We start from the raw sequence: 25022 nt of genomic DNA on the forward strand, positions 1-25022 counted from the left end.
ACGGTATAATATAATACATAGTAAATATGTATACATATATTTTTAATTGAAACACTTTTTCTTTTCAACTAGCTAGTTTGGACACATATTATCAATTGATATTAGACGATAGAAAAATTATCCTCTACTCCTTGGGCCTACTGCTGTAATTACTTCAAGAACTGAACAAATTCTTCCTGTTAGATTGTTTCCAAAATCATCTTCTTATTTAAAAATTAACCTGTAAGTTCACTAGCCTAGTCACCTGCCGTCCATTCAGCATTCAGCTCCTAACCCTTTAGATTTGTCCTCTCCAGAAGTGTATCTGAAAAGGAAACTTACTTTTGGTCTATCACATACAGAGTAATCCACTTTAGAGACTGTTCTTGCTTGATCCTCAGCGTATGCTAGACTATAGTACCCAACCCAAGTAATAGAGACGGGAGATATGCTAGTTTCCTGTTTGGTTTAAGAAAACCCATACTGGAGTTCTCTTGTGGCTCAGTGGGTTAAGGATCCTGCCTTGTCACTGCAGTGACTCAGGTTGCTGCTGTAGAGTCGGTTCGATCCCTGGCACCAGACACTTTAAAAAAAGAGAAAAGCAAAAAAAAAAAAAAAAAAAAAAAAAAGGGAAACTCATTCTATGTTGCTATTTTCGTTTGTACACATTTCTATTTAACTTGCTTCTATTCTGCCCTTTAAAAGATGTGTTCACTGTTGGTGGGATTGTAAATTGGTGCAACCACTGTGGAAAGTAGTATGGAGATTCCTCAGAAAACTAAACATAGAACTACCATTGGATCCAGCAATCCCACTCCTGGGCATCTATCCAGACAAAACCACGACTTGCAAAGACACATGTACTCCAATGTTCATTGCAGCACTATTTGCAATAGCCAAGACATGGAAACAACCTAAATGTCCATCGACAGAGGAGTGGATCCAGAAGGTGTGGTACATATACACAATGGAATATTACTCAGCCATTAAAAAGAACAAAATACCAGCATTTTTTGCAACATGGATGGACCTAGAAACTATCATGTTAAGTGAAGTCAGCCATACAATGAGACACCAACATCCAATGCTTTCACTGACATGTGGAATCTGAAAAAAGGACAGACAGAACTTCTTTGCAGAACAGATGCTGACTCACAGACATTGAAAAACTTATGGTCTCCGGAGGAGACAGTTTTGGGGGTGGAGGGATGTGCCTGGGCTGTGGGATGGAAATCCTGTGAAATCAGATTGTTATGATCATTATACAACTACAGATGTGATAAATTCATTTGAGTAATAAAAAAAAAGAAAATAAATAAATAAATAAATAAATAAAAGATGTGTTCACTCCTTTTAGGTCTCGAGGAGTGTACTTGAACCAGAATTAACGCAAGACATTATTTGAAAAAGTACACTAGTGTCAGTAGCACCCATTCGGTTTTGTTCTGTGATTTACATGAAGTCCTTTGCAAAAGAATGCTTGCTGGATGGCATCTGCCTGCTTGCTTTCTGGGTGCTCTTGGATCCAAGATATGGCAGTTCTGCACCTTCTTCCTCCGATCCTGTAAAGAGTGGCTTTGGGGATCATCAGCAGAACTGAAGGCCTGAGAACTTTCCTCTGTAACCCACTAGCCAACCAGACAACCCCCACAGGTGTCTGTAGCCCTTCTAAAGACTTGGGGCCCTTCTGTGAGAGTCAGAACTTGCCAGAGTGCCACTGGTCCAATAGAGCAGCTGCGTGAGGAACTGTGGAAGGATGCTTTATTTACAGATAGACGTTTCCAAGCTGCCAATATCACTATCATCACTGCAGGGCAACGAGGAACGCTGGGCAGAGTTATGGCGCTGGGGACACACAGACTGGCCTAGGTTGGAATCCCCAGGCCAGCACCTTCTCCGGGACCTGGGCCACTCAGCCTCTCCAAGCCATCCTTTACTCACTCGCGGGCACTGCCACGTGCTACCTAATGAGGATTTTGACAAGGCAATTTCAAAATGTTTCCCCAAATTGCCAGGTCATAAAATTCACCCAGAAAGTACGCCCTGGAATATTCTCCAGAAAACTATATGTTTTAAAAGCATGTGTAGGAAACATGAAAATAACATAACTGCAAAACATTAAAGGAACTAAAAAAGTGCATGCCTACTTTTTCACAGAACACTAAAAATTTATCAAAGATGAGCAATATCTAGAAATAACATAGATTTTTCTGTCTACTCATTTGCAATGGCTCATTAAAAGCCAGGGTTTTGTTTTTAATTTTCCTAGGGTTATTGTGATATCTGACATATCTGTTGGAAACATTTAAATCATGCTTTAAGGTGATGAGCTGATTCTGTACAATTGTGCTTATTTCTGGCATTGCATTTTGACTCACCTAAATCATTTTATTGAGTCCCCTGAAACCAAACTCACAGGAAATGTCGAAAACATTCACACATCTAGAAAAGGCTGCGCCTTCATCTGTCTTACTTACTCCAGACAAAGCATATCTATTCCTACTTCTTTGGTATCCAATTCTCTCTCAAGGATGACTAATAGCTTTTGAAGTATATTTGCCCACCAAAAAAAAAAAAAAAAAAAAAAAAAAAAAAGGCATTACGGTGAAAACATTAACATGAGTGTGATAAATATATTTCCCCACTGGAGATTCCCAGAGTTAATTCTTGAGCCAATTCCAGAGGGCACGGGTTTTTAATAAAATGGCAGCCTTTCCTTTTAATGAATCCACATGAAGTTTCCACCCCATGGATTTCTAATAGCCCACCACCCCCGCCACCAGGGGCAGTAAGTCAAACGCCTTCATTTAGGGCTGGGGGCTGTGAGGAGCCCTCCTGACCCTTAAGAGGGACCTTAGCAGCCACCCCTCCCAGGGGACGCCCTGCCCTTGCTGCCCTGCATGCTCTGGCACACGCGTTCCTCCCACTTTGAGTTCTCTTTCGTCACCTTTTAAAATTGAAGTGTGGTTGATTTACAGCCCTGTGCTCGTTTCAGGTTTACAGCAAATGATTTGGTCACACATACATGCGTGTGTGTGTGTGTGTGTGTGTGTGTGTGTGTGTGTGTTTAGCCTTTTGCAGATTCTTTTCCATTAAGTTACTGAATAGAGTCCCCTGTGCCATACAGTCAATCTTGTTGTTTATTTCTTTCATATGTGCTAGTGTTTCTTTACTTTTGATCTTCAGCATTTGAACCCTCTTCAAAGTCACCTCCACGGCATTTCCGACATTTCAGATATGCCTAGCACCCCGAGCCTGCAGTGTGTCCCCTCATTTGTGTGCTTCAAAACAATCCCAGCACTTCTCACGGGAGAACTACCGCTCTAGGCCATGTTCCACTTCCTGGGTGGAAAGCCTCATGTGAGCTCCCTGCAGCCTGGGCACAGCACTGTGCACCCCTGACTTTCACAAGCATCAAGCCTGAAAAGAAGCACAGCAGTTTTTGTTGTTGTGAATTAAAATCAGCGATAAACAAGTTAAATTACAGCGTTGTTTCAACCAGGCAGGGAACATCTGAGACTTGGGCTTGGCGGGAACCAGTCTTGTCGGCTCTGTAAATGCTAATGCCTGGGCCTCTTATACTTGATATCTTTCTTAGTCTAGGCTTTATTCCCCTCCCGTTCTCTTAACTATATATTTAATGTCATGGACTCGTTGGTCGGGTGAGCCTTCCTTTGAGGGCTGTTTTCCAGAACAAATTCTATTGCTGCTGTCCTTGGCGTTACAGGGAAATTCCGAGAAGCATCACCAGGTGGCGCCAGAGCCACATTACAAGCCTGTCTAGCGGCGCTCCCCTCCGGAGGGTGTTTGTCCTGAGTGCCTGATGAGTCTGCTTCCTTTCCTCGTCTTCCTCTATCCAGGCTACTCCTGCAGATCATCTTGATTGTATCTATTCCTCATTATATCATACCTGCTCAGTTTCAGCAGGCAGAAATAGCATTACTTTTTACCAGCTGCAGGAGCTGCTCCCTGCTAGGATGAAAGAGAGTCAGGTTTGTTAGCCAAGAAGCACTTATGGAAAGCCAGCTATAGCATTTTACTGTTGAGAAGGAATGTACAGTTCTTGCCCCTATCACCCAGCCCCTCTTTTATGGGAGAGATACTGAGGCTCAGAGAGAAAAGGTTACCTGGCTAGTATTCAGAGAACTAAAGGCAGCAACTGTATTAAAGACCAGCTTTTCTGATTCCAGTAGTGTCTCCTCAATGCTCAGTATACTCCAAAGCAACTAGACTCTCAGCCACGTGAACGTTACAGATTAAGGTCAGCCTTCCAGGTCTCAGCATAGGCAAAATCTTTCTTAGGTGTCCCCAAGGTGCCAGGTTGACAGAGGAGCAAAGTGACTCTGTTTCCTTTTATTCTGTTATAAAGGGTAGTGATTTTGATCCACCCATCCTCAAGTTTTATTTTCCTTAGGGATATTTTGCATTTTAAAGGCAAACCTAAATCTTAAAGTAAACAATGAAGCTTCCAAATTTTAAATAATAACTTCTTGGAAATTTAAGTATTTGTGTTCTTAGCAGGTTATGGGTATGCTGAATATCAGAAGTATCATGGAGATTTTTAATTTTTACAACATTGAAATATTTTAATAATGGGGAGGAAGTGGGATGGACAGGGAGTTTGGGGTTGGGAGATGAAAACTATTCCACTGAGAATGGATAAGCAGCAATGATGCCCTACTGTGTAGCACAGGAAACTGTGTCCAGTCTCTTGGGCGAGACCATGATGAAAGATAATATAAGGAAAGGAAAGTACGTGTATGTATGGCTGGGTCCCTTTGCTGTACAGCAGAAATTGGCACAACATTGTAAATCAATTATACCCAGATAATTTTTTTTTTTAAAAGGGGAGTTCTCATCATGGCTTAGCAGAAACCAATCTGACTAGCATCCATGAGGATGCAGGTTTGATCCCTGGCCTCGCTCAGTGGGTTAAGGATCCAGCATTGCCATGAGCTATGGTGTAGGTCGCAGATGTGGCTCAAATCTCGGTGCTGTGGCTGCGATGTAGGCCAGCAGCTACAGCCGCATTTTGACCCCTAGCCTGGGAACCTCCATGTGGCGTGGGTGCAGCCCTAAAAAGACAAAAAAAAAAAAAAATTAAAAAAGAAATATTTTGATAGCATGGAAAAACCTTTATATGTGAGGATTCATTCATTTCCTGGAACATTCTGTGGCCTGTGGCTTCCATGTGGCGTGCACTCTGTATTTCCAGGGATGCAGCAGGAAACAGGTAGACAGAAGCCCTGCCTCCCCACACGTGTGTACTGATGGGAGGAGAGGGGCCATGAACAACAGCGAGTGAAATAATATGGTTCGTCAGATAGGGGGAAAGTGCTGCGGAGACAGAAGGAAGGTAGTGGAGGGACAGGAAGGCCTCAAAGGGGGCCGGGCCTTCTATGCTAATATCTTGGCAAGAAGGGATCTCAGGTACATAGAGGGTACCAGTAGGAAGGGCATTCCAGGCAAAAGGAACAGCAAGTGCAGACTATCCAAGGGAGGGGGTGCCTGACCTATGGGGGGAAAGTAAGGAAGCCAGTGTCTCTTTCTGGAAGGATGTGAGCCAAGGAGCAGAGGCAGCCAGAGGTTATTTCACATGATTACGTCAACTTTTCCTTTGTTTGTTTGTTTCAAAACCAAGGAAGGGATACTTTAGTCTTAGCACCAGGTTCAACTTTTATGAAATAATTCATGATTTTCCTTTTGCAACTGTGGAAGTTGCGTAAAAGGTCTGGATTGCTAACCAAGCTTCAAGACTTGGTACCCGGGAAAACCGTCACCTGAGAACCACTAAGGGTTGATTAATACCGAAATAATTCCCATTGCAGCCTGAAAATTCCACCTATCTCCTGGAGCTGACATCTAAGATGGATCACCCAAGCCAAGTGAATCATAACAGATGAAAATGTTGGGGCACCTGTAATTAATTACTACCCAAATGAGATTCCCACCTTGGCTAAAGACAGCCCCAGAACCTATCAGGTCGTTCATCTTTCAGCTTCTTACACCAGGTTCATAATTTCAGTTTCCTGCTGATTCCTCACAGAACCCACCACACGTCTTACATAATGATTTCTTTGGTTTTTAAGAGTATCATGTGTGAGATATATGCAATTAAAGGAAATTAAGCGTCCTGTGTCAATGAGAGCCATTCTCTGTGGGCTGAGAAGAACTGGTAGTTAGAGATAATTTTGAAGTCTATGATCTCTTTCCTGCCTTTTATCTTCTTGACCTTACTCGTAATGCTGTGAATTAGGTATTTTTATCATCATGATTATGATTCATATTTTATATGTGAGAAATGACGCACAAGGTGTTTAAAAAGATGTTCAGTCTTTCACCCTGCCTGTCATTGCAGTGTGTTTCACACCTTGGTGACCAGCGTGGTCTCATTAACTATTTTAAATCCAGCAAAGAGTTCTGTGCTAAGTCACATAGTAAATAGAAAATAATTTTGGGGGGGAGTGAGTTGAGTTGCTCTTGGTGGGATGTCCTCTTCTCATTTCTTGTTCCCGCACATCCTGCGCTCAGAACTCTGCTCAGATGCCATTCATTCCGGGGAAATTCCCTTGGAAGTTCCTCCTTCTTGAGTATAATTTGTCCTCCAGCCTCCGTGCTGCCTCTGTACTTTGCACATCCATTATATTATCATTCTTTGTTACTAGAACTTCCAGTCCTGTGTGTCTCAGCAAGTATTTATTGAGAAAAGGGATTAGTAAGAGTCATCCATCACAAGCCCACACCTCATCTTACTCCCTGGTGAAAAGCTAAAAGCTTTTCCTCTAAGATCAGGAATAAGGCAAGGATGCCCGCCTGTGACACTTTTATTCAACAGAGTCCTGGAAGCCCTAGTCAGAGCAATTGGGATAGAAAAAGATGTAAGGCATCCACATTGAAAAGGAACAAATAACTTATCTCTATTTACTGATAATGTCATATTACACCTAAAAAAACCTCAAAGACTCCACCAAAAACTATTAGAATTAATAAACAAATTTATTTAAACTGTGTATGTGAAAGCATGTAGCATCAACTCTGGCATCCACAGAATTTTATTTTACTCCGGTGTTCTCAACGGGACTGACTGTGCCCCCTTGAGAACAACTGACAGTGCCAGGGACATTTCTGCTTATCACAACTCAGTGCTGGCATCTAGTGAGTAGAGGCCGGGGATGCTGTTAAGCCTCATGCAATGTACAGGGTCGCCTCGGTGACAAATAACACAGACCACAAACGTCAGTATGGTTAAGGTTGAGAAACCCTCGTCTTGACTGTGGAGGAATAATATCGAAATTTTCATCTAAACAAATCTCAACCAATCTCTGTTTTATAGTGATATCAAAATATTATCTGAAATAGATATCAGTCTTTCTCCATTAAAAAAGATATATATATATATATACATACATATATGCTACTTTATACCATTTTAGTATTCATCCTGAAAATAGAAGAAAACCTTACCATTTGTGACAAAGTGGGCATTAGGTTAAGTGAAATAAGCCAGACAGAGAAAAACAAATACTATATGATCTCACTTATATGTGCAATCTGATTTTTTTGTTAAAAAGTCGAACTCATAGAATAAAATGGTGGTTTCCGGGGGCTGGTGGGGGGTGTGGAAATAATAGGAGGGGCTGGCAAAAAGGTCCCAACTTTCGCATACAAGATGGGTAAGGTCTGAAGATCTCATGTAAAACACAGTGACTTAGTTGTATAACTGAAATTCCCTAAGGGAGTATACTCTATGTTATCCTTATAATAAAATTAAAAGAGATGCCTATGAGAGCAGATGGGGTGGTGATCAGCTTGATGGGAATCACAGCATCACATTGTAAACCTCAAATATAATTTTGTCTGTCAAATATACCTCAATAAAGGTTAAAAAAAAGATTCACAGAATTAAAAAAGGTTATTCATCCTTTTAGGAGCCTATCAGAACACATCATAATCTGGAAAAGTAATGATATGATAAACCTTTAGGAGTTTCAGAGACAGGTGTGGAAGAGTCCGCAGAAGTGGCCAACAGAAAGATATAAAAAATAACCTCAGCTTTTAAGGAGCTTGTCGTCTAAAATGCTGGTAAGGTGTCAGTTCAATCGAGGCCTCAGATGGAAGCAACACGTAGTAAGTGTATAAAAGAGGGAGAGACAAATGCTGTTAAAATTCAAAGGATGTGGTGATTAAACCTGGTTGTTGAGCCCAGGGAGCTGTTGGTGGAGGAAAAGTGTGTTTGGGAGAAGTTCTGAAGAAAGGAAAGGTCATTGGTCTCCAGAGGTGTCATCTGGGAGCTGGGGAGGAGGGACGCCAAGGTCCAGGGAAGCGGAGGAGCAAACGCGTGGCGATGACAGGTGAATGGGGGTCTAGGATGTACGCGGAGTTTGGTCACCACGAGGAGGAGGAGAAAATGTCGGCGTCACACTGAGAATGTGGTCGGCAACGTTATCTGGCCGTGCTCCTTCTGATGGCGGGGCTCGCTCTTCTCGTGGGGAACTGGGATTGCAGGTGAAGGCTGTAGAGAGGCAGAGAGGGGACCGGCTTCCTGGGGGGTGAGGGGATCAGACTCCTCCTGGCGCACCATGCCGCAAGTGGGAGAAATGAACCCGATTTGGGGAGCTCTGCGAGAGAATCCTGGTCCTACCGCTGAGTCTGGGAGCTAAGCCATGTCTCTGAGTCTGTTGCCACATCTGTGTGATGGAGCCAGTCCCCCTTGCTGTACACAAGTGCTGATCTTCCTAACAATCCAGCAGAGTGAGAACCGTCACTGCCCATTGCACAGATGTAGTCGAGTTTTCCAGGGCACACAGGGACTAGCAGTCCCACACTTTAACCTCTTCCGCGTGCCCTTGTGTTCATTCACAAACAAAATCAATGCGATGTGCCTAAAGTTCCTTGCGCACAATGTTGTCCTTGCTTAGAAGGAAACCAGACTTGACTGCTGCATCCCTGAACCCTCGTTGCCTTCATTCTCTCGAGAACCTGGATTACACAGGCACTTGATCCATAGTTGGTGTTTCGCACTGGTATGAACAGATACATAACGTAAAATGAAGAGCTATGGAAGGATTCCTATGTGTATTACTGTATTCTTATAACAGTCTGTTTGGAGAGTTCGCAAAACATTCGCACGTTGCAGCTGTTGAATGCGTCCAGCTTCTGGACCTGGCAGCTCTTTTCCATGTACGGAAACGTGTTCAGGCTCTTTTGCTGCCTTCCTCGTACGTTTCTGCAGAGCACAGCGTGATGAATGTTTGCAGGGTCTGTAGCACAGTCCTGTAATAGAATAAGTGTCCATCAGATGTTATTGTGTTATCAGGATCGCCACCATTGCTGTCGTTATTATTTTGTCTTCCTCGCAGCTTGAGAGTCTCCAGGGCAGATGTAATTGTCCCAGTTTTACAGAAGGGGGACTTAAGGCTCAGATGGGATAAATGGCTGCCTTTAGCAGAGCTGCAACATGAATTTTGCTCTTTTACTTCATGATACAATGCTCTCCCCTTTGCCATCATGTCTCAGCATATCCATGTTAGATAATTCTTCCAGTTGGGAAAAATGTTGGCAGAAAGAAAAGTTAATGAGCTGAATCATTTAAATGGACAGATTGGAAAAATACTGTTGTTCCTTTTGCATGTTACACTCTTGCCAGAAATCAAGTAGGTGGAGTTTTGGAAGAGTAACCAGTTAGCTAAATATGGTAGTTTCAGATAATCAAGTTTAAAGCCATACCAGTTATATTTAATGTTTGAAGGGGAAAAAAATCAGAAAATTTGGGCATGAGGCTGAACTCACTGAGCTTGGCTCACCACCAAATTTCTCTCATCCAAAGCAATGACGCTGAAGAGTTATAAATACCATGCACCTATATCATGAAGCGTAACACATCCTAGGAAAAGTTTTACGTTTAAGTCACCTTTGCAAAATGTTGGGAGTTAGCTAAGATTACAAACGTTCAATTCAGACCCCAGTTGCTAGAGAAAAAAACACATGTTTATATGGCAGCTGGGGGCAAAGCATCTGTGTGCACAGTTTTATCTGCTCCGGGGTCACTCTGTCTTTGACTCTGGTTTACAGCTTACACCAGTCTCTGTAAGAGAAATCAGGTCCCACCCGCAGTTTTCTAGCTTAATGAGATAAAAACCCTGATGATCAGTGCATGAATGTAAAACTAAGATAAACTGGTATCTGCTACTGATAAATATTTAACAGATGTGGTCCAAAACCCTCTGCCAGCTGGAGGAGGGAAAAACGTTCTATTTCACAGTTCAAATATAATTATTGGCCACATTTCTCCAAGCAAAGACAGTGACATTGGCTCACTCCCCAGGAGAATTTTCCTCTGATCTTGGCATTAGGATTTGGTTTTCTTTAACAGATTGCAGCAATATACCCTTTGCTTGACCCACTTTCTTCATTCACAAGATACCTGGAGCCAAAGTCATGCATGGGAAACAGAAAGGGAAGAGCACAAGCTGTGTTTCTGTACCTGCCAAAGGGTTGCAGAGAAACGCACGTACTCCAGGCCCCACTGAATGCACCTGTCCATCAGTTTGGTCTGGCAAAGGATCATTTGATCCAAGCAGCTCATTCAGGACTTAGCAGCACTTCTACCCAGACCCACTAATCACTTTTTTGGGACAGCTTCACAGACAGTCATTATTATTCCAAGTCTTTTGCCCTTTGCACTCTTTAAACAGATTGTGTGCAAAGACTTTTCCTAAACATCACCACTGAGACTCCTTCCAGTAACGAGTGACTCATCCCGTGGATCCCCAAGCAGCTGTTGTGAAATGGGAGCAGGATGTTTTGCCCATGTTCCTTGACCTGACCGTGTTGACCCCCGAGGATGTTTTGGTCCAGGAAGGCATAGTCCAGAGCTTAGGTGGGTAACACACCCCAACAGGGTTCATTTCCCATTTCTACTCTGCTTGTGCAATCCCTTTTCCAAACACTGTTACCAGAATAATATTTTTTTTCTAAAACGCTAGTCTGACCATGTCATTCCTCTGCTTAAAAGCCATCAATCATGGACTTCCTGTCACCAACAAAAAAGCAGCACCACGTTCTGATCCTACTTGACCTGCCTTTTCTCATCTTCAGCTCTCTCTTTGCATAATCACCCCTGGCCCCCACACTCATCCTGCCTGCATTACACATGAATGTATGCTATTTTTCTTGCCCAAGGCCCGAGGTCCAGAGTTACTTTCAAGCCTCATTCCTCATACAAAGCCTCTTTCAAGATCCACGTTAAGTATCTCTGCATCCAGGAAGCATTTTCTGCCAACTCCGGGCTTGAACACCCCCTGCTTCTAAACACATGGCACATTATTCTATCTCCGTCATTATAGATGTTTTCTTACTATTAAATTTATAGTTTTATTCTTGAGTGCATAGCTGTCTCACCAATTACTGAGAGTCAAGCTTATGTTTTATTTTCGTTTTGTAGATTGTGAGGGCAATGCAGTTGGGAACCTACATGCCATGTGGATGCTGAGGGCAGGAGGAACATATCAGACTTCCTCCTTCATCACTGAGTGGCTGTCTCAGAGCTGCAGAGCCCACCAAAGAGGACAGAAAACCTTGTCAGATAGAGAAGGACTATCTAGCCTACAGGGTACTGGTTTACTCTCCAGCTAGGCGCTCTAAATCTTGGAGGATGTGACGCCCAGCCCTGAGACCTACCATGCAGCCAGAGCTTGTTGGTTTGGTTTAAGGAACCCTATGGAAAGAGGAGAGCTAGGTTGGAACATACAACTGATCCCACGGGTATCCCCCATGGAATCTGTGTTTTTAAGGACCGAGTTTAATGGGGTACTAACTCATAGAATACACATATGATGATTTTATTAAAAGCATTATGAATAATCTTATCTCATTCAAACATCACCAAATCCATGATCAGGAGAGTCAGCTGTAAAACACAATTATTTACTGAGTGCTTGCACTGTGCCTGGGGACACAGAGGGAGGGCACTACTGTTTTTGCTCTTGAGGAATGCCCTGTGAACATCTTAGAGGTAGAACAGCTGAAGCGCACCGGCCAAACCGTCCAGCGCTTGGCCTGGACTCCAGTACAGGCCTTGGATTCCTATCGGCGCAGCCCTCTTTCCACTCTTTATGCTGCTCTATGGCTTATGTTCAGGGAGTGACTGCTCTTCCTGGGTTTCTTTAATCTTGTCTGGATGGCTGGGAAGCTTAGGAGGAAGATGCAATAGAGAACAAATGTGTGGTTGCCAAGGGGGAGGGAACGGGATGGACTGGGAGCTTGGGGTTAATAGATGCAGACTCATACACTGAGAATGGAGAGATAGTGAGGCCCTGATTATATAGCATAGGGAACTATACCCAATCTCCTGGGATAGACCATGATGGAAATGAGTACTTTTTATGCACATATATAGATCAGCTCAGAGCCCATCATATGTATGTATACACATACATGACTGAATCACTTTGCTGTATGTCAGAACTCGGTACAACAGTGTCAATTGAATATACTCAAATAAAAAGTAAATAAATAATAATTTAAAAGGTAAGAAAGATAGCAATGTGAGGGAATACGTCCTATTTTCTATATGATTCAGAGGAGACAGGGGAACAACTTTTTTGTGTTAGGCAGAAACCCTGTGATAAAAGAAGCTTCCCAGGGAGTTCCCTTTGCGGCTCAGTGGTTAACGAACCCGACTAGGATCCATGAGGATACGGGTTCAAACCCTGGCCTCGTTCAGTGGGTTAAGGATCCAGTGTTGCCATGAGCTGTGGTGCAGGTCGCAGATGTTGCTCGGATCCCGTGTTGCTGTGGCTGTGGCGTAGACTGGCAGCTGTAGCTCTGATTCAACCCCAAGCCTGAGAACTTCCATATGCCGAGGTTGGGCCCTAAAAAAGCAGCTCCCAAAGACAGGTCCTGGTCACAGAGGAGCTGGATAATACCCCTTCCCCATCCCCCCACCCACTCCACCCACGCCCACTTCAAAATGCTTCTTTCCACTGACACCCATGATCAGTAAGACCTCACAGTTTCCCTGGGATGTGGGCCAATTTGATTAGCTCCTTTTTCCAAGCTTAGAAGCTGCTGTGTACTAATCCCTTTAACCTCTGCAAAGCCAGGAAAAACGTGACAGCAAAAGCAATATTAGTACTTGCAGACTCTTTCCGTTTTTCAGATTTTGAGAATTTATTATATATTTACAAAGAAGAAAAAAAAAAAAAAAACAGCTCTTGTCACTTACGGTCACTGTTATCCTGATCAGCTCGGAGCCCTAAGGGGCTCATTCCCCAGTCCCGATAGAAACTAGAGAATCCTTAGGAAAATGGCCTTTGACTTCATGGCAACATCTCAGACGCTCTTCCTACTCTGCTGTCCCGTTCTTAGCCCTCGTGTTTTGATCTTGCATATCCTTAAGAATCTCTCTGCCTTTTTAAAGCTGGTTTGATGTGTCTTCCCAGCCACTTTTGATCAACACGCTGCTGGGATCAGCATGGTGTCCGTCTCTGTCCGGTCTTTCAAACCAGCCTTAAAGTCCCAATCTCTTGAGACTTTCCTCGAGTTTCCCCACCACCACGGCCAGGCTAGGTGCCAGCTTAATTCAGTCCAGCAGATTCTAAGGAGAAAGCTTAGAAAGCCACGCAGGAGAAAAATGAGCTGTGTCCAACTAACAGGTTTGCTGTAACGTTCTGTTTCTGCCTTTAATAGACTAGTAAGCATTTTAGCTAATTTTTTTTTAATAAATGTGGTGGAAATTGCCTAGGTTACACAAACATATTTCCTCTTATTCCAGAATCCACTGCTAGACAGTATTTCTCAGCCTTCATTACAGCTGCATGTGACCGTATGCGACTTATTTCTAGCTAACGACAATGTGGATGAAAGTAACATACACCACTTCGGGGCCTGCATTGTAACACTTCCTGTGAATGTTTACTCAGACCTTTCTCCTTTGGCCACTGGTGCATAGAAGTCCATTATCCTCGGGCAGAGTGGAAAAAAATAAATAGAGATACTGAGCGAGGGCCTGAATTACATAGAAAGCTACCACTGGCAGTTCCTGTCAGCAGAAACGAATCCGACTAGTAACCGTTAGGTTGCGGGTGGATCCCTGGCCTTGGTCAGTGGGTTAAGGATCCCACGTTGCTGTGAACTGTTGTGTAGGTCGAAGATGTGGCTGGGATCTTGCGTTGCTGTGGCTGTGGCATAGCTGCAGCCGTAGCTCTGATTCGACCCCTGGCCTGGGAACTTCCGTATGCCTCAGGTACAGCTCTAAAAAAAGAAAAATAACAGCAACAACAACAAAAAAACAAGAAAAGAAGAAAGGAAATCTACCACTGAACACCATATGGGAATTTATGTGTCTTAAAAATAAGCACGTACAATGTTCAGCTTCTGAAGAGTGGGGGCTGTTTCAAAAGCATATGCTACCTCCCAACTATTATAGAAACCAATACCTTTTTTCTTTTTAATTGAAGTATAGTTGATTTACAATGGTGTGTTAGTTTCAGGTATGTGTGTGTGTACTTATTTCATTTTTTATTTTTTTGTCTTCTTGCCTTTCTTAGGGCCACTCCCATGGCATATGGAGGTTCCCAGGCTAGGGGTCTAATCGGAGCTGTAGCCACGGGATCCGAGCCACATCTGCAACCTACACCACAGCTCACAGCAACACCGGATCCTTAACCCACTGAGCAAGGCCAGGGATCGAACCCGAAACCTCTTGGCTCCTAGTCAGATTCGTTAACCACTGAGCCACGATGGGAACTCCTATTTTTTGGATTCTTTTCCTTTGTAGGTTTTTACAAAATATTGAGTACAGCTCCCTGTGCTATAGACAGTAGGTCCTTGTTGGTTATCTATTTTGTATAGAGCAATAGTGTGTATATATGTTAATTCCAAACTCCTGGTTTATTCCTCCCACCCAGTTCCCCTTTGGGGACCATAAGTTTGAGAAGCCAATACCTAGGTGTTGGCTTAGTTGTTGGTTTTAGGGTGGCAAGTAAAGAGAGAAATTAAGCCAGAAGAGTGAATACTGTTTTACTGTGGAAAAATATTTAGCAAACAATTCCCTTCAGCCTACTGGATTTCTATAATTCTACAGGAAGTAGTTGGAAAAAGTCTGAATCCTTGCCTGTCAAGTTGTATTGATTTGACTCAGCACAGTATTGCAAGAAAGAGAGGCATTCAGGCAGGAATAAACTGATTTTCAAGCAGATGTCCGCAACAATTGAGAAAATCCTAAGATACAGGGCTCGACAGTGTTCGAAAAGCAAGCTGCTGCCCGATGCCCAATAGTAAACAGACAGTGGAGAGAGATTTTAGTGGCTGAAGCCCAGGAAGTATGCATTGAACTAAGTAGCTGAAATCTGGGCCGGCCACTCATAAATGGTGTGTTTTTTCACTTATTGTTTTACACGGCATCAAGGTGATCTCTGCCAAGTTGAGAAGAATGGGAAGAGGCTGAAAAAGGAAAAAATATGAGAATTATGTCTAAGAAAGGGCAAGTCGTACTCATCCTGTGTTTCAGTGAATGCATTTATAATAAATACAAAGGTTTTTTTAATCTAAGCATTTAGAAATAAAATTTATTTTCGGTAATATAGCTCTTTTGTAAAATTTTATTATCATGGCAGTTCTCAGGAGGCCATGCTCACATATTTGAATCTTTACTGGGAGGTTTGTGATTGTCTGAACACATGATAATGACAACCCTTAAAGAGACTGCAAATAAAAGTATCACCACAGTGGAAGTGAGCTGTATTGGTCACCGTTTGAAGAGAAAATTGCATGCTGTAGGATCAGATCTCATACTCTAAATGTCATTGCCTATAAAAACTAATTGCTCTCATTCGGGCACTGGTTCTTTTCACTTTAAACATCCTAAGGACATTCTGATTTTCTGGGATCTCCCTGATGGAAAGCTTGTTCCGTGGTTAAGGGTCAGAGAAACAAACAAGAATGAAATGGAAAGAGACAGCCACGTATAATACGACACATAAAAAAGTATCACTTAAAAAGGTATTGTACGTTTATTCATGAAGGATTTTTCAGTTTATGTTTTTGCCCTCATTTTACAGAATGGATCCTTCCTGTACCCACACATTTGCAGTGATTTTGAGGAGTCCTATGACCTCAGGTTATCAAACCACTATTACCTCAAGCTCTGACCATTTATAATTCATACATAATAATCATTATCTTATTATATATTTATTCTTATTTGTAGTACTATAATGTATAATTTCTATGTAGCTATCATTATGTTATTTTATTCTATTATAATTTATATGTGACTGTAGATTTTTTTTTTTTTTGTCTTTTTAGGGCTGCACCCGTGGCATATCGAGGTTCCTAGGCTAGGGGTCAAATCAGAGCTGTCGCCACCAGCCTACACCACAGCCACAGCAACACAGGATCCGAGCGAGCCACACGTGCGACCTACACCACAGCTCAGAGCAAGGCCAGATCCTCGACCCGCTGAGCGAGGCCAGGGACTGAACCTGCGTGCTCATGCATGCTAGTCGGACTTGCTACCGCTGAGCCACGACGGGAACTCCTCTCTAGATTTATTGACACGTTCTTGCTCCCACTGATCCTCAGAGTGGTGAGAAACACAATCTTCACATGAACTGAACTGGAAATTTGTCAAAATTCAAACAGACCTGGCAGAGCTTAAGTTTGCACTGAGCTCTTTTTCACTCATTCTAATAAATAAATAAATAAATAAATAAATAAATAAATAAATAAAATTATTTCCACTCTGCCATGTTGCTATTACACACACTTCCACAAACACAGAACCCATGTGTCATGATCAGCGCATCAGAGCAGAAGCAAAATCTATCACAGTAATAACGTTTCCCTTGTGTATTCTTTGTATTAATTTTAAATCACATGCAACATACGCGAATACTGCATTATCTATTACTTAAGAAATTTCCCCAAAATGAGGGACTTAAAGCAGTAATCATGTATTTTCGCTTATGTTCTGCAGGACAGGGGTCTGGGCGTGACTTAGCTGGGTCCTCTGCTTTGGCACCTCCCACAAGGCTGCCGTCAAGGGTCACAGTCATCTCCAAGCTCAAGTGGGGCAGAATCGGCTTCCAAGCTCACTCTGTGGTTGTGGGGAGGCTTCCGTTCCCGTGGGGGTATAAGTCTGGGTGCTGTGTTGGATGTGGACAGAAACTTCCCTCCGTTCCTCTGCATCGAAACCATCCCGTGTGAAAACCCAGGGAGGGAAGCTGTGCTCTGATGACCTAATCCTAGTCCATCACCCCATTACTTTGCCGCACGGTCTTCGTTCCCAGCCCACACTCCCAGGGAGCCGCCTGTGAAGAAGCAAGGACAGTGGGAGGCAGAGGTCCCTGGGAGCTACGTCCCAGTCTGCCCACCACATGTATACTCATATTACAATGGATTTTTTCACTCAAGTCTTATCACTTCTTTTAAGAGCATCTTGGTTGATGAATTCATGTGTGTTTGGGAGGATGTGTTTATTTATTCACTCAGAAACATGGACTTTTTGGAAGATCCTGTGCTTGACGCTCAGAACATAGGAATGAGCATCTTATCCTTCCTCCAGCGGCTCGGATTCTATGGCAGGACTCAGATGGACAAGCAAGGTGGTGGGTGGTTGGGATGAGGGTAAAGCGTGAGAGGCAGGGTCTTTCCATGCTAGCCTATCCCCTTTGTAGCTCTGTCTCCAACTCCATCGCCTGCTGTTACGCAAATAGTAAAGCACTTTATGCTTAAAATCTGTTATATTCAGTCAGCACATCAACAGCCAGGCCTATTCCCTCATAGTGAAATGGGATCACATAACTAAAATTATAAAACTATGGAAAGAGTCCAGATGCGTTCCCCTGGTGGCGCACGGGGTTAAGGACCCTTCGTTGTCTCTGTGGAGGTTCACGTCGTGGCTCGGGAGCAAGTTCAATCCCCAGCCTGGCACAGTGGATTCAGGATCCAGTGTCGCCCACACGGCTGTGGCACAGGAGTGGTCACAGCTATTCTGAAGAGCGTTAAGAAAACGTTTTCACAGGGAAGATGGCGTTAGATTTAAATTTTGAAAATCAGCATCCCCTTCAGATGACTGGGTGTACACGCTTGATGGTACAGTTCAGCAAGGCAAGGAACGTGAAAAGAAGCAGGCTTAGATGCAGTATGAAATAGCATCTTAATATTACATTAGGCAAGGTTCCCTTGAATAAAATAGAATCCATGTGATCTGGTTGAACAAAAACAGGATATAGTAAAGTTTATTGCAAAATTCCTAGGAGGGCTCAAGAAGTTGGCTCTAATCTGAGGTATCATAGGACAACCTCCCCCTCCACCCCACCCCCACACATGTCCTTTACCCTGCCTCTCTGGAAATGCCGCACATTGCCAAATCAAACATTTCCACTCGTCCCACTTGGTAGGTTTAAGAAAGTCTGGAAAATACAGGCTTCAGCTCTGCAAGAAGGAACTTGAAAGGATGAGAGTCTTTTTCTCAGTATCAGTCAAATGATATAAAAGAATGTATTTGTAAAATGGAGACAAACTCACAGATTTTAATCTTAAGGTTACCAGATGTAACATTTTCATTTTAAATATGTTGTCTGAAGTGCCGACGGGATGGCTTAGCAGAGGAGCTCAGCACGTACTGCATGCACAGTTGTCCCTTGATCTCCTAAGGGGACTAGTTTCAGGATGCCCTGCAGATCAAATCCGCATATGCTAAGGTGCCTTGTATAAAACTGCACAGTATTTGCTTATAGCCAAAGTATATCCTCCCATAAACTTTAAATCACCTCGAGATTATGTGTAATACCTGATGTAATGTAAAGGTCGTGACATAGGTGTAAACACAGTGTGAATGCTATGTACATAGCTGTTTTTGAATCTTTCTGTTTTTTGTTTTTTTTTTTCTTCAAATATTTTGGACCTGCAATTGGATTGAAACTGTGGATGGAGGAAGATGCTGGCTATTCCAGTTTGAAGTTTAGGGACGACATGCTAACAAACGATCTGGTGATTGCTGAAACTCTGAAAATACATCACCCCCCACCCCAAAAAAGTGTGAGAACCAACAGTGTTTCCTACTAACACTCTATGACACTATATATTCCTTTTAGAAAGCGCCAAGAACATTAGAAACCGTAAGATTCCAAGAACCAATTAGAGCATCTGTTTCTACCGGTGTCTAATATTTGAATTTGTTAGCTTCCTGACTAAATGCGCAATTACATTGAACTTAATATCTGCTAAAACCACTCACCGTCAGACAACTCAGTTTGCACCTGTGTTAGAGTTATCCAAAGTCATGCTCTCTATAATAATTTCCACTCATTTGTTCTTTTTTCTGTAGTTGGGGCCTCAAAAAATATGTTTGTGCCCCCATTTCTTTCAAAAGAGTACCGAAATTTGTTAGTATTTCTTAATAAGTGAGCCCACTCTTTGGATAACAAGCCATAATTTCCTTTGAATATTTGTCAGATAACTCTGTAGAGAGGCTGAGAATCTCAGGGATTCTCTTTCCTGGTATTCCGCGCATCTCAGCTTTGAAGACACGCATGAAGCTTGGTTATCTCCACTCCCGGCCTGGCTTCGTCTCGCCCACCCAAGGCATCTAAAGGTCTCTCTCCTTCTCTCTGAGGTGACTGGCCAGGGGCCACCTCTCTTCACCTTGGTGGATCAGTCATGCTACAGACTGGTTGTAACTTTCCTCCATGACCCTCCAAAAATAAACTCATACGTAAATCTTGCCTCTCTCTCCTCAATTTTCTTCTCTGAAGTGTTTCCTTCCCAGAACAGTAGCAGAGGACCTGGGAGAAAAATCTCATGTCTCTGAGTGAGTGATCTCAGGGACAGAAGAAATAGATCTCAGGAGTCCAGGTTAAGGTTATAATTCTGAATTTTAAAATACGATTAGCAGAGAGCAGGCAGCCCCATCAGTCCAGCGCCTGAGGCTAACAGTAGGCACAGCAGGAAAAGGCAGCTGAAAAGATCTACCAAACAGACTGGTCCTGGATCCTAATTTATTAAAAAGAATTGTTTTGCACAGGCGATGCTGCAACACAGTAAAACTAATGGTTTTTAATCTACTGTGGGATGTAGGTACAGTGCTCGATTTTTCATTTGCTGGTTTTCTTAAATACCTAACTACAAGGTGGCCATTATTCTCTCTTCTTCATTGTAGTCAAAGAGCCCAAAGCTCAGAGATGTTAGGTCACTGAGTCCCCATATTCCTTCAGTCAGTGCTCTTTATGACAGAGCAAGATGAAGATCCTTTTTGGTCTGTCCTGTTGTTCACTGGGATAATATGGCCAGGTTTAAGTTCCAACAAGAATCCTTAAGATGCTCTAACTTTGTATTTTGTTTTGCTTTCTTATCTCCAGGTCAGAAAACAGATTTTCCTTGTCATGGCTTCTATAAATCCCATCCAAAGTATCTCTCTTAGGTCGTGTCACACCTGCCTAATTTTGGTTCTCAGCTTCTCTTCCTCCATAATCAGCTTGCATGGGCTTTTGGGGCTTTAGTTGCCAGGTTGGAGCCTAGAAGAGAGTGTGATTGCTTTCGGCAATTTCTGAGATAACTCATTTCCCTCCTACCTGCAGTGAGGACCAGGTTGGGATTTAATGAGTGCCCAGTGATTAACCCAGTAAAACAATTAGGATATTGTTTGGGAAATCTAGTTTGCCTTCTCACTCCTGTTGGTTGCTTGCTTATTTACTTAACGAATATTATTATTCCAAGAGATCTGGGGTCCAGAAACCTTGACCATTTCCTGTCAGTGTTTTTCATTTTACGGATGGAATACTTTAGACCCAGGATGAAGGAATGCGGAGATGCCTTTTCCAAAGGCATAGAGGGAATTTGGAAATAAAAACGGTCCAGAACTCGGAACTATGGAACCCAAAGTTATCCTCCAACCTCAAATAGAATCTTTTCCTTCTTTTTGAGATATGACATCCTTCAGAGATGACGTACTCACTGGTAAACATCAGATCAAATGGCCAGAATCTGGTTTGCACTGACTATTAAGTGGTGATCTCAGCACTCTCTTAGACACTAGAATTCCTAGGAGGAGGTTGCAGTACTTACTCAATTTCCTATATCACGTGTTTCTATCATCTTATTTCTCCTGACCAAATGGGACATTAGGTCACTTGAAAAAATTTTAAAAGTGCATATTTTATCCATCTGTGCAATACAAGCCCTCTTTCAAACACACACACACACACACACACACACACATATACTGGCAACCTCTCCTTTTCCTTTCAGGAAGTTGGAAACAGATGTTTCAGCTAAACTAATAACTGTGCTTCTGTATTTGTGTTTGGAATTCAAAGAACTTCTATCTAGTGGATTAATGTCCAATTCATATAATTTTCCTGATGAAGTGTGAGAATAACACGTTTGCTAAATATAAGAACATTTTTGTCATTGGTAGATATTTTTATTTACTTAGAAAGGTATGTGAAGAGCTGTGGATGAACAAGGACTGTCACTCATACTCCTGCTGCCATGAGGACTTACTGCCGTGGTGTTTATATTACGCTCATGCTGTACCAGCAGCCTGTGTCTTACCTGCACAGGAAGAGCCCAATCTTCTCAGGGACCAATAAACCATGGTTTAGTATTTTTTTTTCATGGTTTATTCTCCAGGAACTATCACAGTACAGAATTCATTTTTATAACAAGTGTGCACTAAGTAGTTCTTCCATTTCTCATCACTATTAATTGTCTATCAGAGTCGAGGCTCTTTGGAAGTATAAAAAAATTGGTTCTTGCCTTCAAAGAGCTCATGGTTTCACAGAAGATGCACACATGGGTTCAACCAATGGCACACCATCCAGTAAGCGCTCACAGTGCCACCTGGCAGGCACAGAGCTTCTTCTCGTCTCCCTCTTACAAACCAGTGAGGGGGGCATGGATGGCGCAGTCCAACAGATGAAGAATTACAGGGTGGCAAGTGTGCATGACCTGCCCAGTGCCCTGCAGCAAGGAGAGTGCAGAGCATCTGGAACCCTGAATTCTGATTCCTTGCCTAGTGCTTGCCAGCCCCACTTCATCAGCCTTTGAAGGGGGCGCCCTGTGTTGGGGAGCTGGGTATGCCCCAGACCTGAGGGGCTGGAGGTAGAGGAGAGGGAAGAAAACGTGCTGCAGAAAGCCGCTTCCTTTGGTCTTGTCTGTGTCCTCAGTCTCTTCTCTGTGAGAGAGGCGGGTGTTATAAGTGCTCTTACCCAATTTCTACGCCCTAATGTGGACAAAAACCCCCTCCTTTCCTGGGGCTTCAACTCAGCCTTTCTGCTTATTAGGTTTGTTTTTATTTTTGTTTGAACACGTTTTCCTGTAGCATGTTTTCATCTCATAAAATACTGCTCAAAGCCATTGAAATTGCTGTTCCTTTTCACCCAGCAGTTTTGTTGGTCATTAGGTTTTCATCTAGCGTCGGCGCTTCATTCCTGTACTGGTCTCTTGACGCAGCCTCTGATGTGATCTGAAATAGACTAATTAAATTGGCTCAGCAGTCACTGCTGATGCCTTCCTCTTGATGCTGGGAGCTGTTCTTTGTTTCAGTTGCTCAAGTTTAAGCTTAGTCCTCTCACTAAAATGTAAAAGAGCTCTTCATTGATTCATCCCTTGGTTCATTCTGCAAACATTGATTGAGCAACGCTCTTCCTATCGGGCTTCACGTTAGAGGTTACAGATAGAAATCTTAGTAGAATTCAGCCTCTACCGGGAAGAGGCAGCATTAATACATGGCAGAGTAATGACTGCTTTAATGAGTAAAACAAACTATGCTATCAGGGCACAGAGACGTTAGCAAGAAAATGCACCTGTAAAACCAGACTTCACAGAGGAGGCAGAATCTGAGCTCACGTTTTGAAGACTAACAGATACATTGGACAGTGGGAAGAGGGTGACTTTTCCAGGCCAAGGCGATGACAATGTGTACAGCACAGAAGCATGAACGTGTCGGATGTGATAAGAACCTGACATAGTGGGTGGTGCCACTGATGTGAAGGAAACTGAGGACAAAGCCAAGTGAGAAGGGCCAAGAAGCTACGGGGTAGATGAGCGTTTGAAAGGAGTCTGAGCTGGGGAACCTTCATCCTAAAAGCCAGAGCATCTTGTCCTGGGGTCTGTATGCTAATGGGGGGTGTCCAAAAGGAACCTAAAATATCAAACATTCTGTCTGCGTATATGCAATCTGGGGGCAGGGGAGAGACAACAGTATGAAACTGTGATGAGCTTTTCAAAGACATTCTCCACCCCAAATACTGTGAAACCAGTCCTGGAAGCTACAATGTACCATTGTCGACCATTCAGTGAGGAGGAAACGATCAAGTCAGTGCTTTAGAAATTCTTAACATGCAGTGAAACCATTTGCTCCCATGTAATTAATATGAATAAGTGCAATTGTTGTTTTCATGGCATGCGTAAAATATTCTTTGTGATAAGCTAGAAGAATTTAAAGATTTTTGGCCAGATACGCAGACTCCTTCTTAAATTTTGGCAACATCTCTGTTTTTTCAAAAAAGGGTAATCTGGGGAGTCTTGAAAAAGGTATTATTTGAAAACAAAGTACTCTCTTTGAAGAGACTTGCTGACTCTTTCCTATAGGAAGCATGGCATTTGGGGGGAAAGTGTTGTCCCAAGCATTTGGGGTCTGTGGGCCATGCCCCTGAATGAAACATTGAACAGCTGACGCACCCACTGGCATTAGCCTCAGCATTTCCATATTCATAGCTTCTTCATGGTTTTTGCAACAAATGCCCATATTTTACCAAGGGCCAAAACACAAGGTCTGGGACATCCCTTGGGAACTTATGCAAGGGAGTTCAATAGGATTTGAACACTGAACTTCTCCTGTGTCCATGCAGCATTAATTTGCAAATTCTCCAGTACAGAGAAATGTGATGTATATTAACAATAATTGCAGTTTTCACCAAGAAATAAACACTGAATTTTTCTGATGAATTAAAGAAGCAAATTGTCCAACCAAGTCGTTGGTATGTAAGGACCTGGTTCAGAAGGAAAGTACTGGCTATGTCTTTTTCAAATGGCAAATTTAATACAAAAAAATGAGGAGGAAAAGGATGTGAGTGACCCGGGAATCTCTGGATTAGAAAGACCTACTCAGAGCCCTAGTCCCAATTGGCCACAGTTTAAGTGAATTTAAGGTCTAGGGGTTAATGATTAGATGTTAGAAGTTAAAAGACCGGTAAATAAAGACAAGTTGGGACAAGAAAGGCAATGAACAAAGGAACTTAATTAGGACTTAGTTAAGTGTAAGTGCTTTTCTAAGCATGATCTCCTTAAACCGCACAACAACTCCATAAGATAATTACTCTATTTGACTTCCTTTTAAAGATTTTTTTTCAAGGACCTAGAATTGGTAAATGATTTAAGTGTGTGAATTGATGAAGCCGGTATTCCGTGTATTTAGTTTAGTAGTGCTAGCTGCTTTAACAAGAATCCCAAGATTTCAGAGACGTCACTGGTCATTTCTCCCTCCCAAAGAGTCAAATAAGGGTGTTTCTGGTGGTCAGGGATTCTTCATCTTCTTTTCTGAGACTCAGTTCTTTCCAGCTCGTGGCTGATCCATCCCCCATCTGTAGAGGTCCTTGCTTCCAAGCCAAGGAAGTGGAAGGTAGAGAAAGCCTAGCCACCTTGCCGTATTCCAATGCTGAAAACCAGTGACAAGGCAGAGAGCAAGAAGGGTTTGAAAATGTAGTTGTAGGCTGGGTGTTCATAATAGAAAAGCAGCTCAGAAATTATGGTAGACAACTAGCTGTCTCTGTCAGAGACTCCATCCTAGGTCTATTTATACCAAGTTAGTGGCTTTCAACCATATCAGGTTCAAATGTCCCTGTTTTATAAGAAATAGCTGAATGCTTTCTCTACCATCTGGAAGTAAATTCCCAAATGACATAATCTGCCTACACACACATTTTCACAAAGTGAATAGAATCATTCCATGTAACGTAACAGAAATAAAAGGAATTATTATAAAATAATAGGTGTTTCATGACAAATACTGAGAAGAGGCCATCCTAAAAGAAAAT

General features: G+C 42.7%; 1 long non-coding RNA gene across 2 annotated transcripts in view; it reads left to right on the forward strand.

Moving 5' to 3' along the window:
• LOC146404954 (uncharacterized) overlaps positions 1 to 25022 on the forward strand; it is a 621252-nt gene that overhangs the window by 565402 nt on the left and 30828 nt on the right. The window contains exon 8 of one of the 2 annotated variants that reach the window (XR_014839817.1): positions 16958 to 19707. The exons of the other annotated variant lie outside the window; for it this stretch is intronic. This is a non-coding gene — a long non-coding RNA (uncharacterized LOC146404954). Of the gene's footprint in view, positions 1 to 16957; positions 19708 to 25022 lie in introns of those variants that run through there. 2 annotated transcript variants of the gene reach the window in all.

This window comes from Sus scrofa, chromosome 3, assembly GCF_054392235.1.
Source record: "Sus scrofa isolate SSC_HxYL_T2T_F1_AM1 chromosome 3, Sscrofa_HxYL_maternal_Yorkshire_Landrace_v2.0, whole genome shotgun sequence".
Classification (NCBI taxonomy): Eukaryota; Metazoa; Chordata; class Mammalia; order Artiodactyla; family Suidae; genus Sus; species Sus scrofa.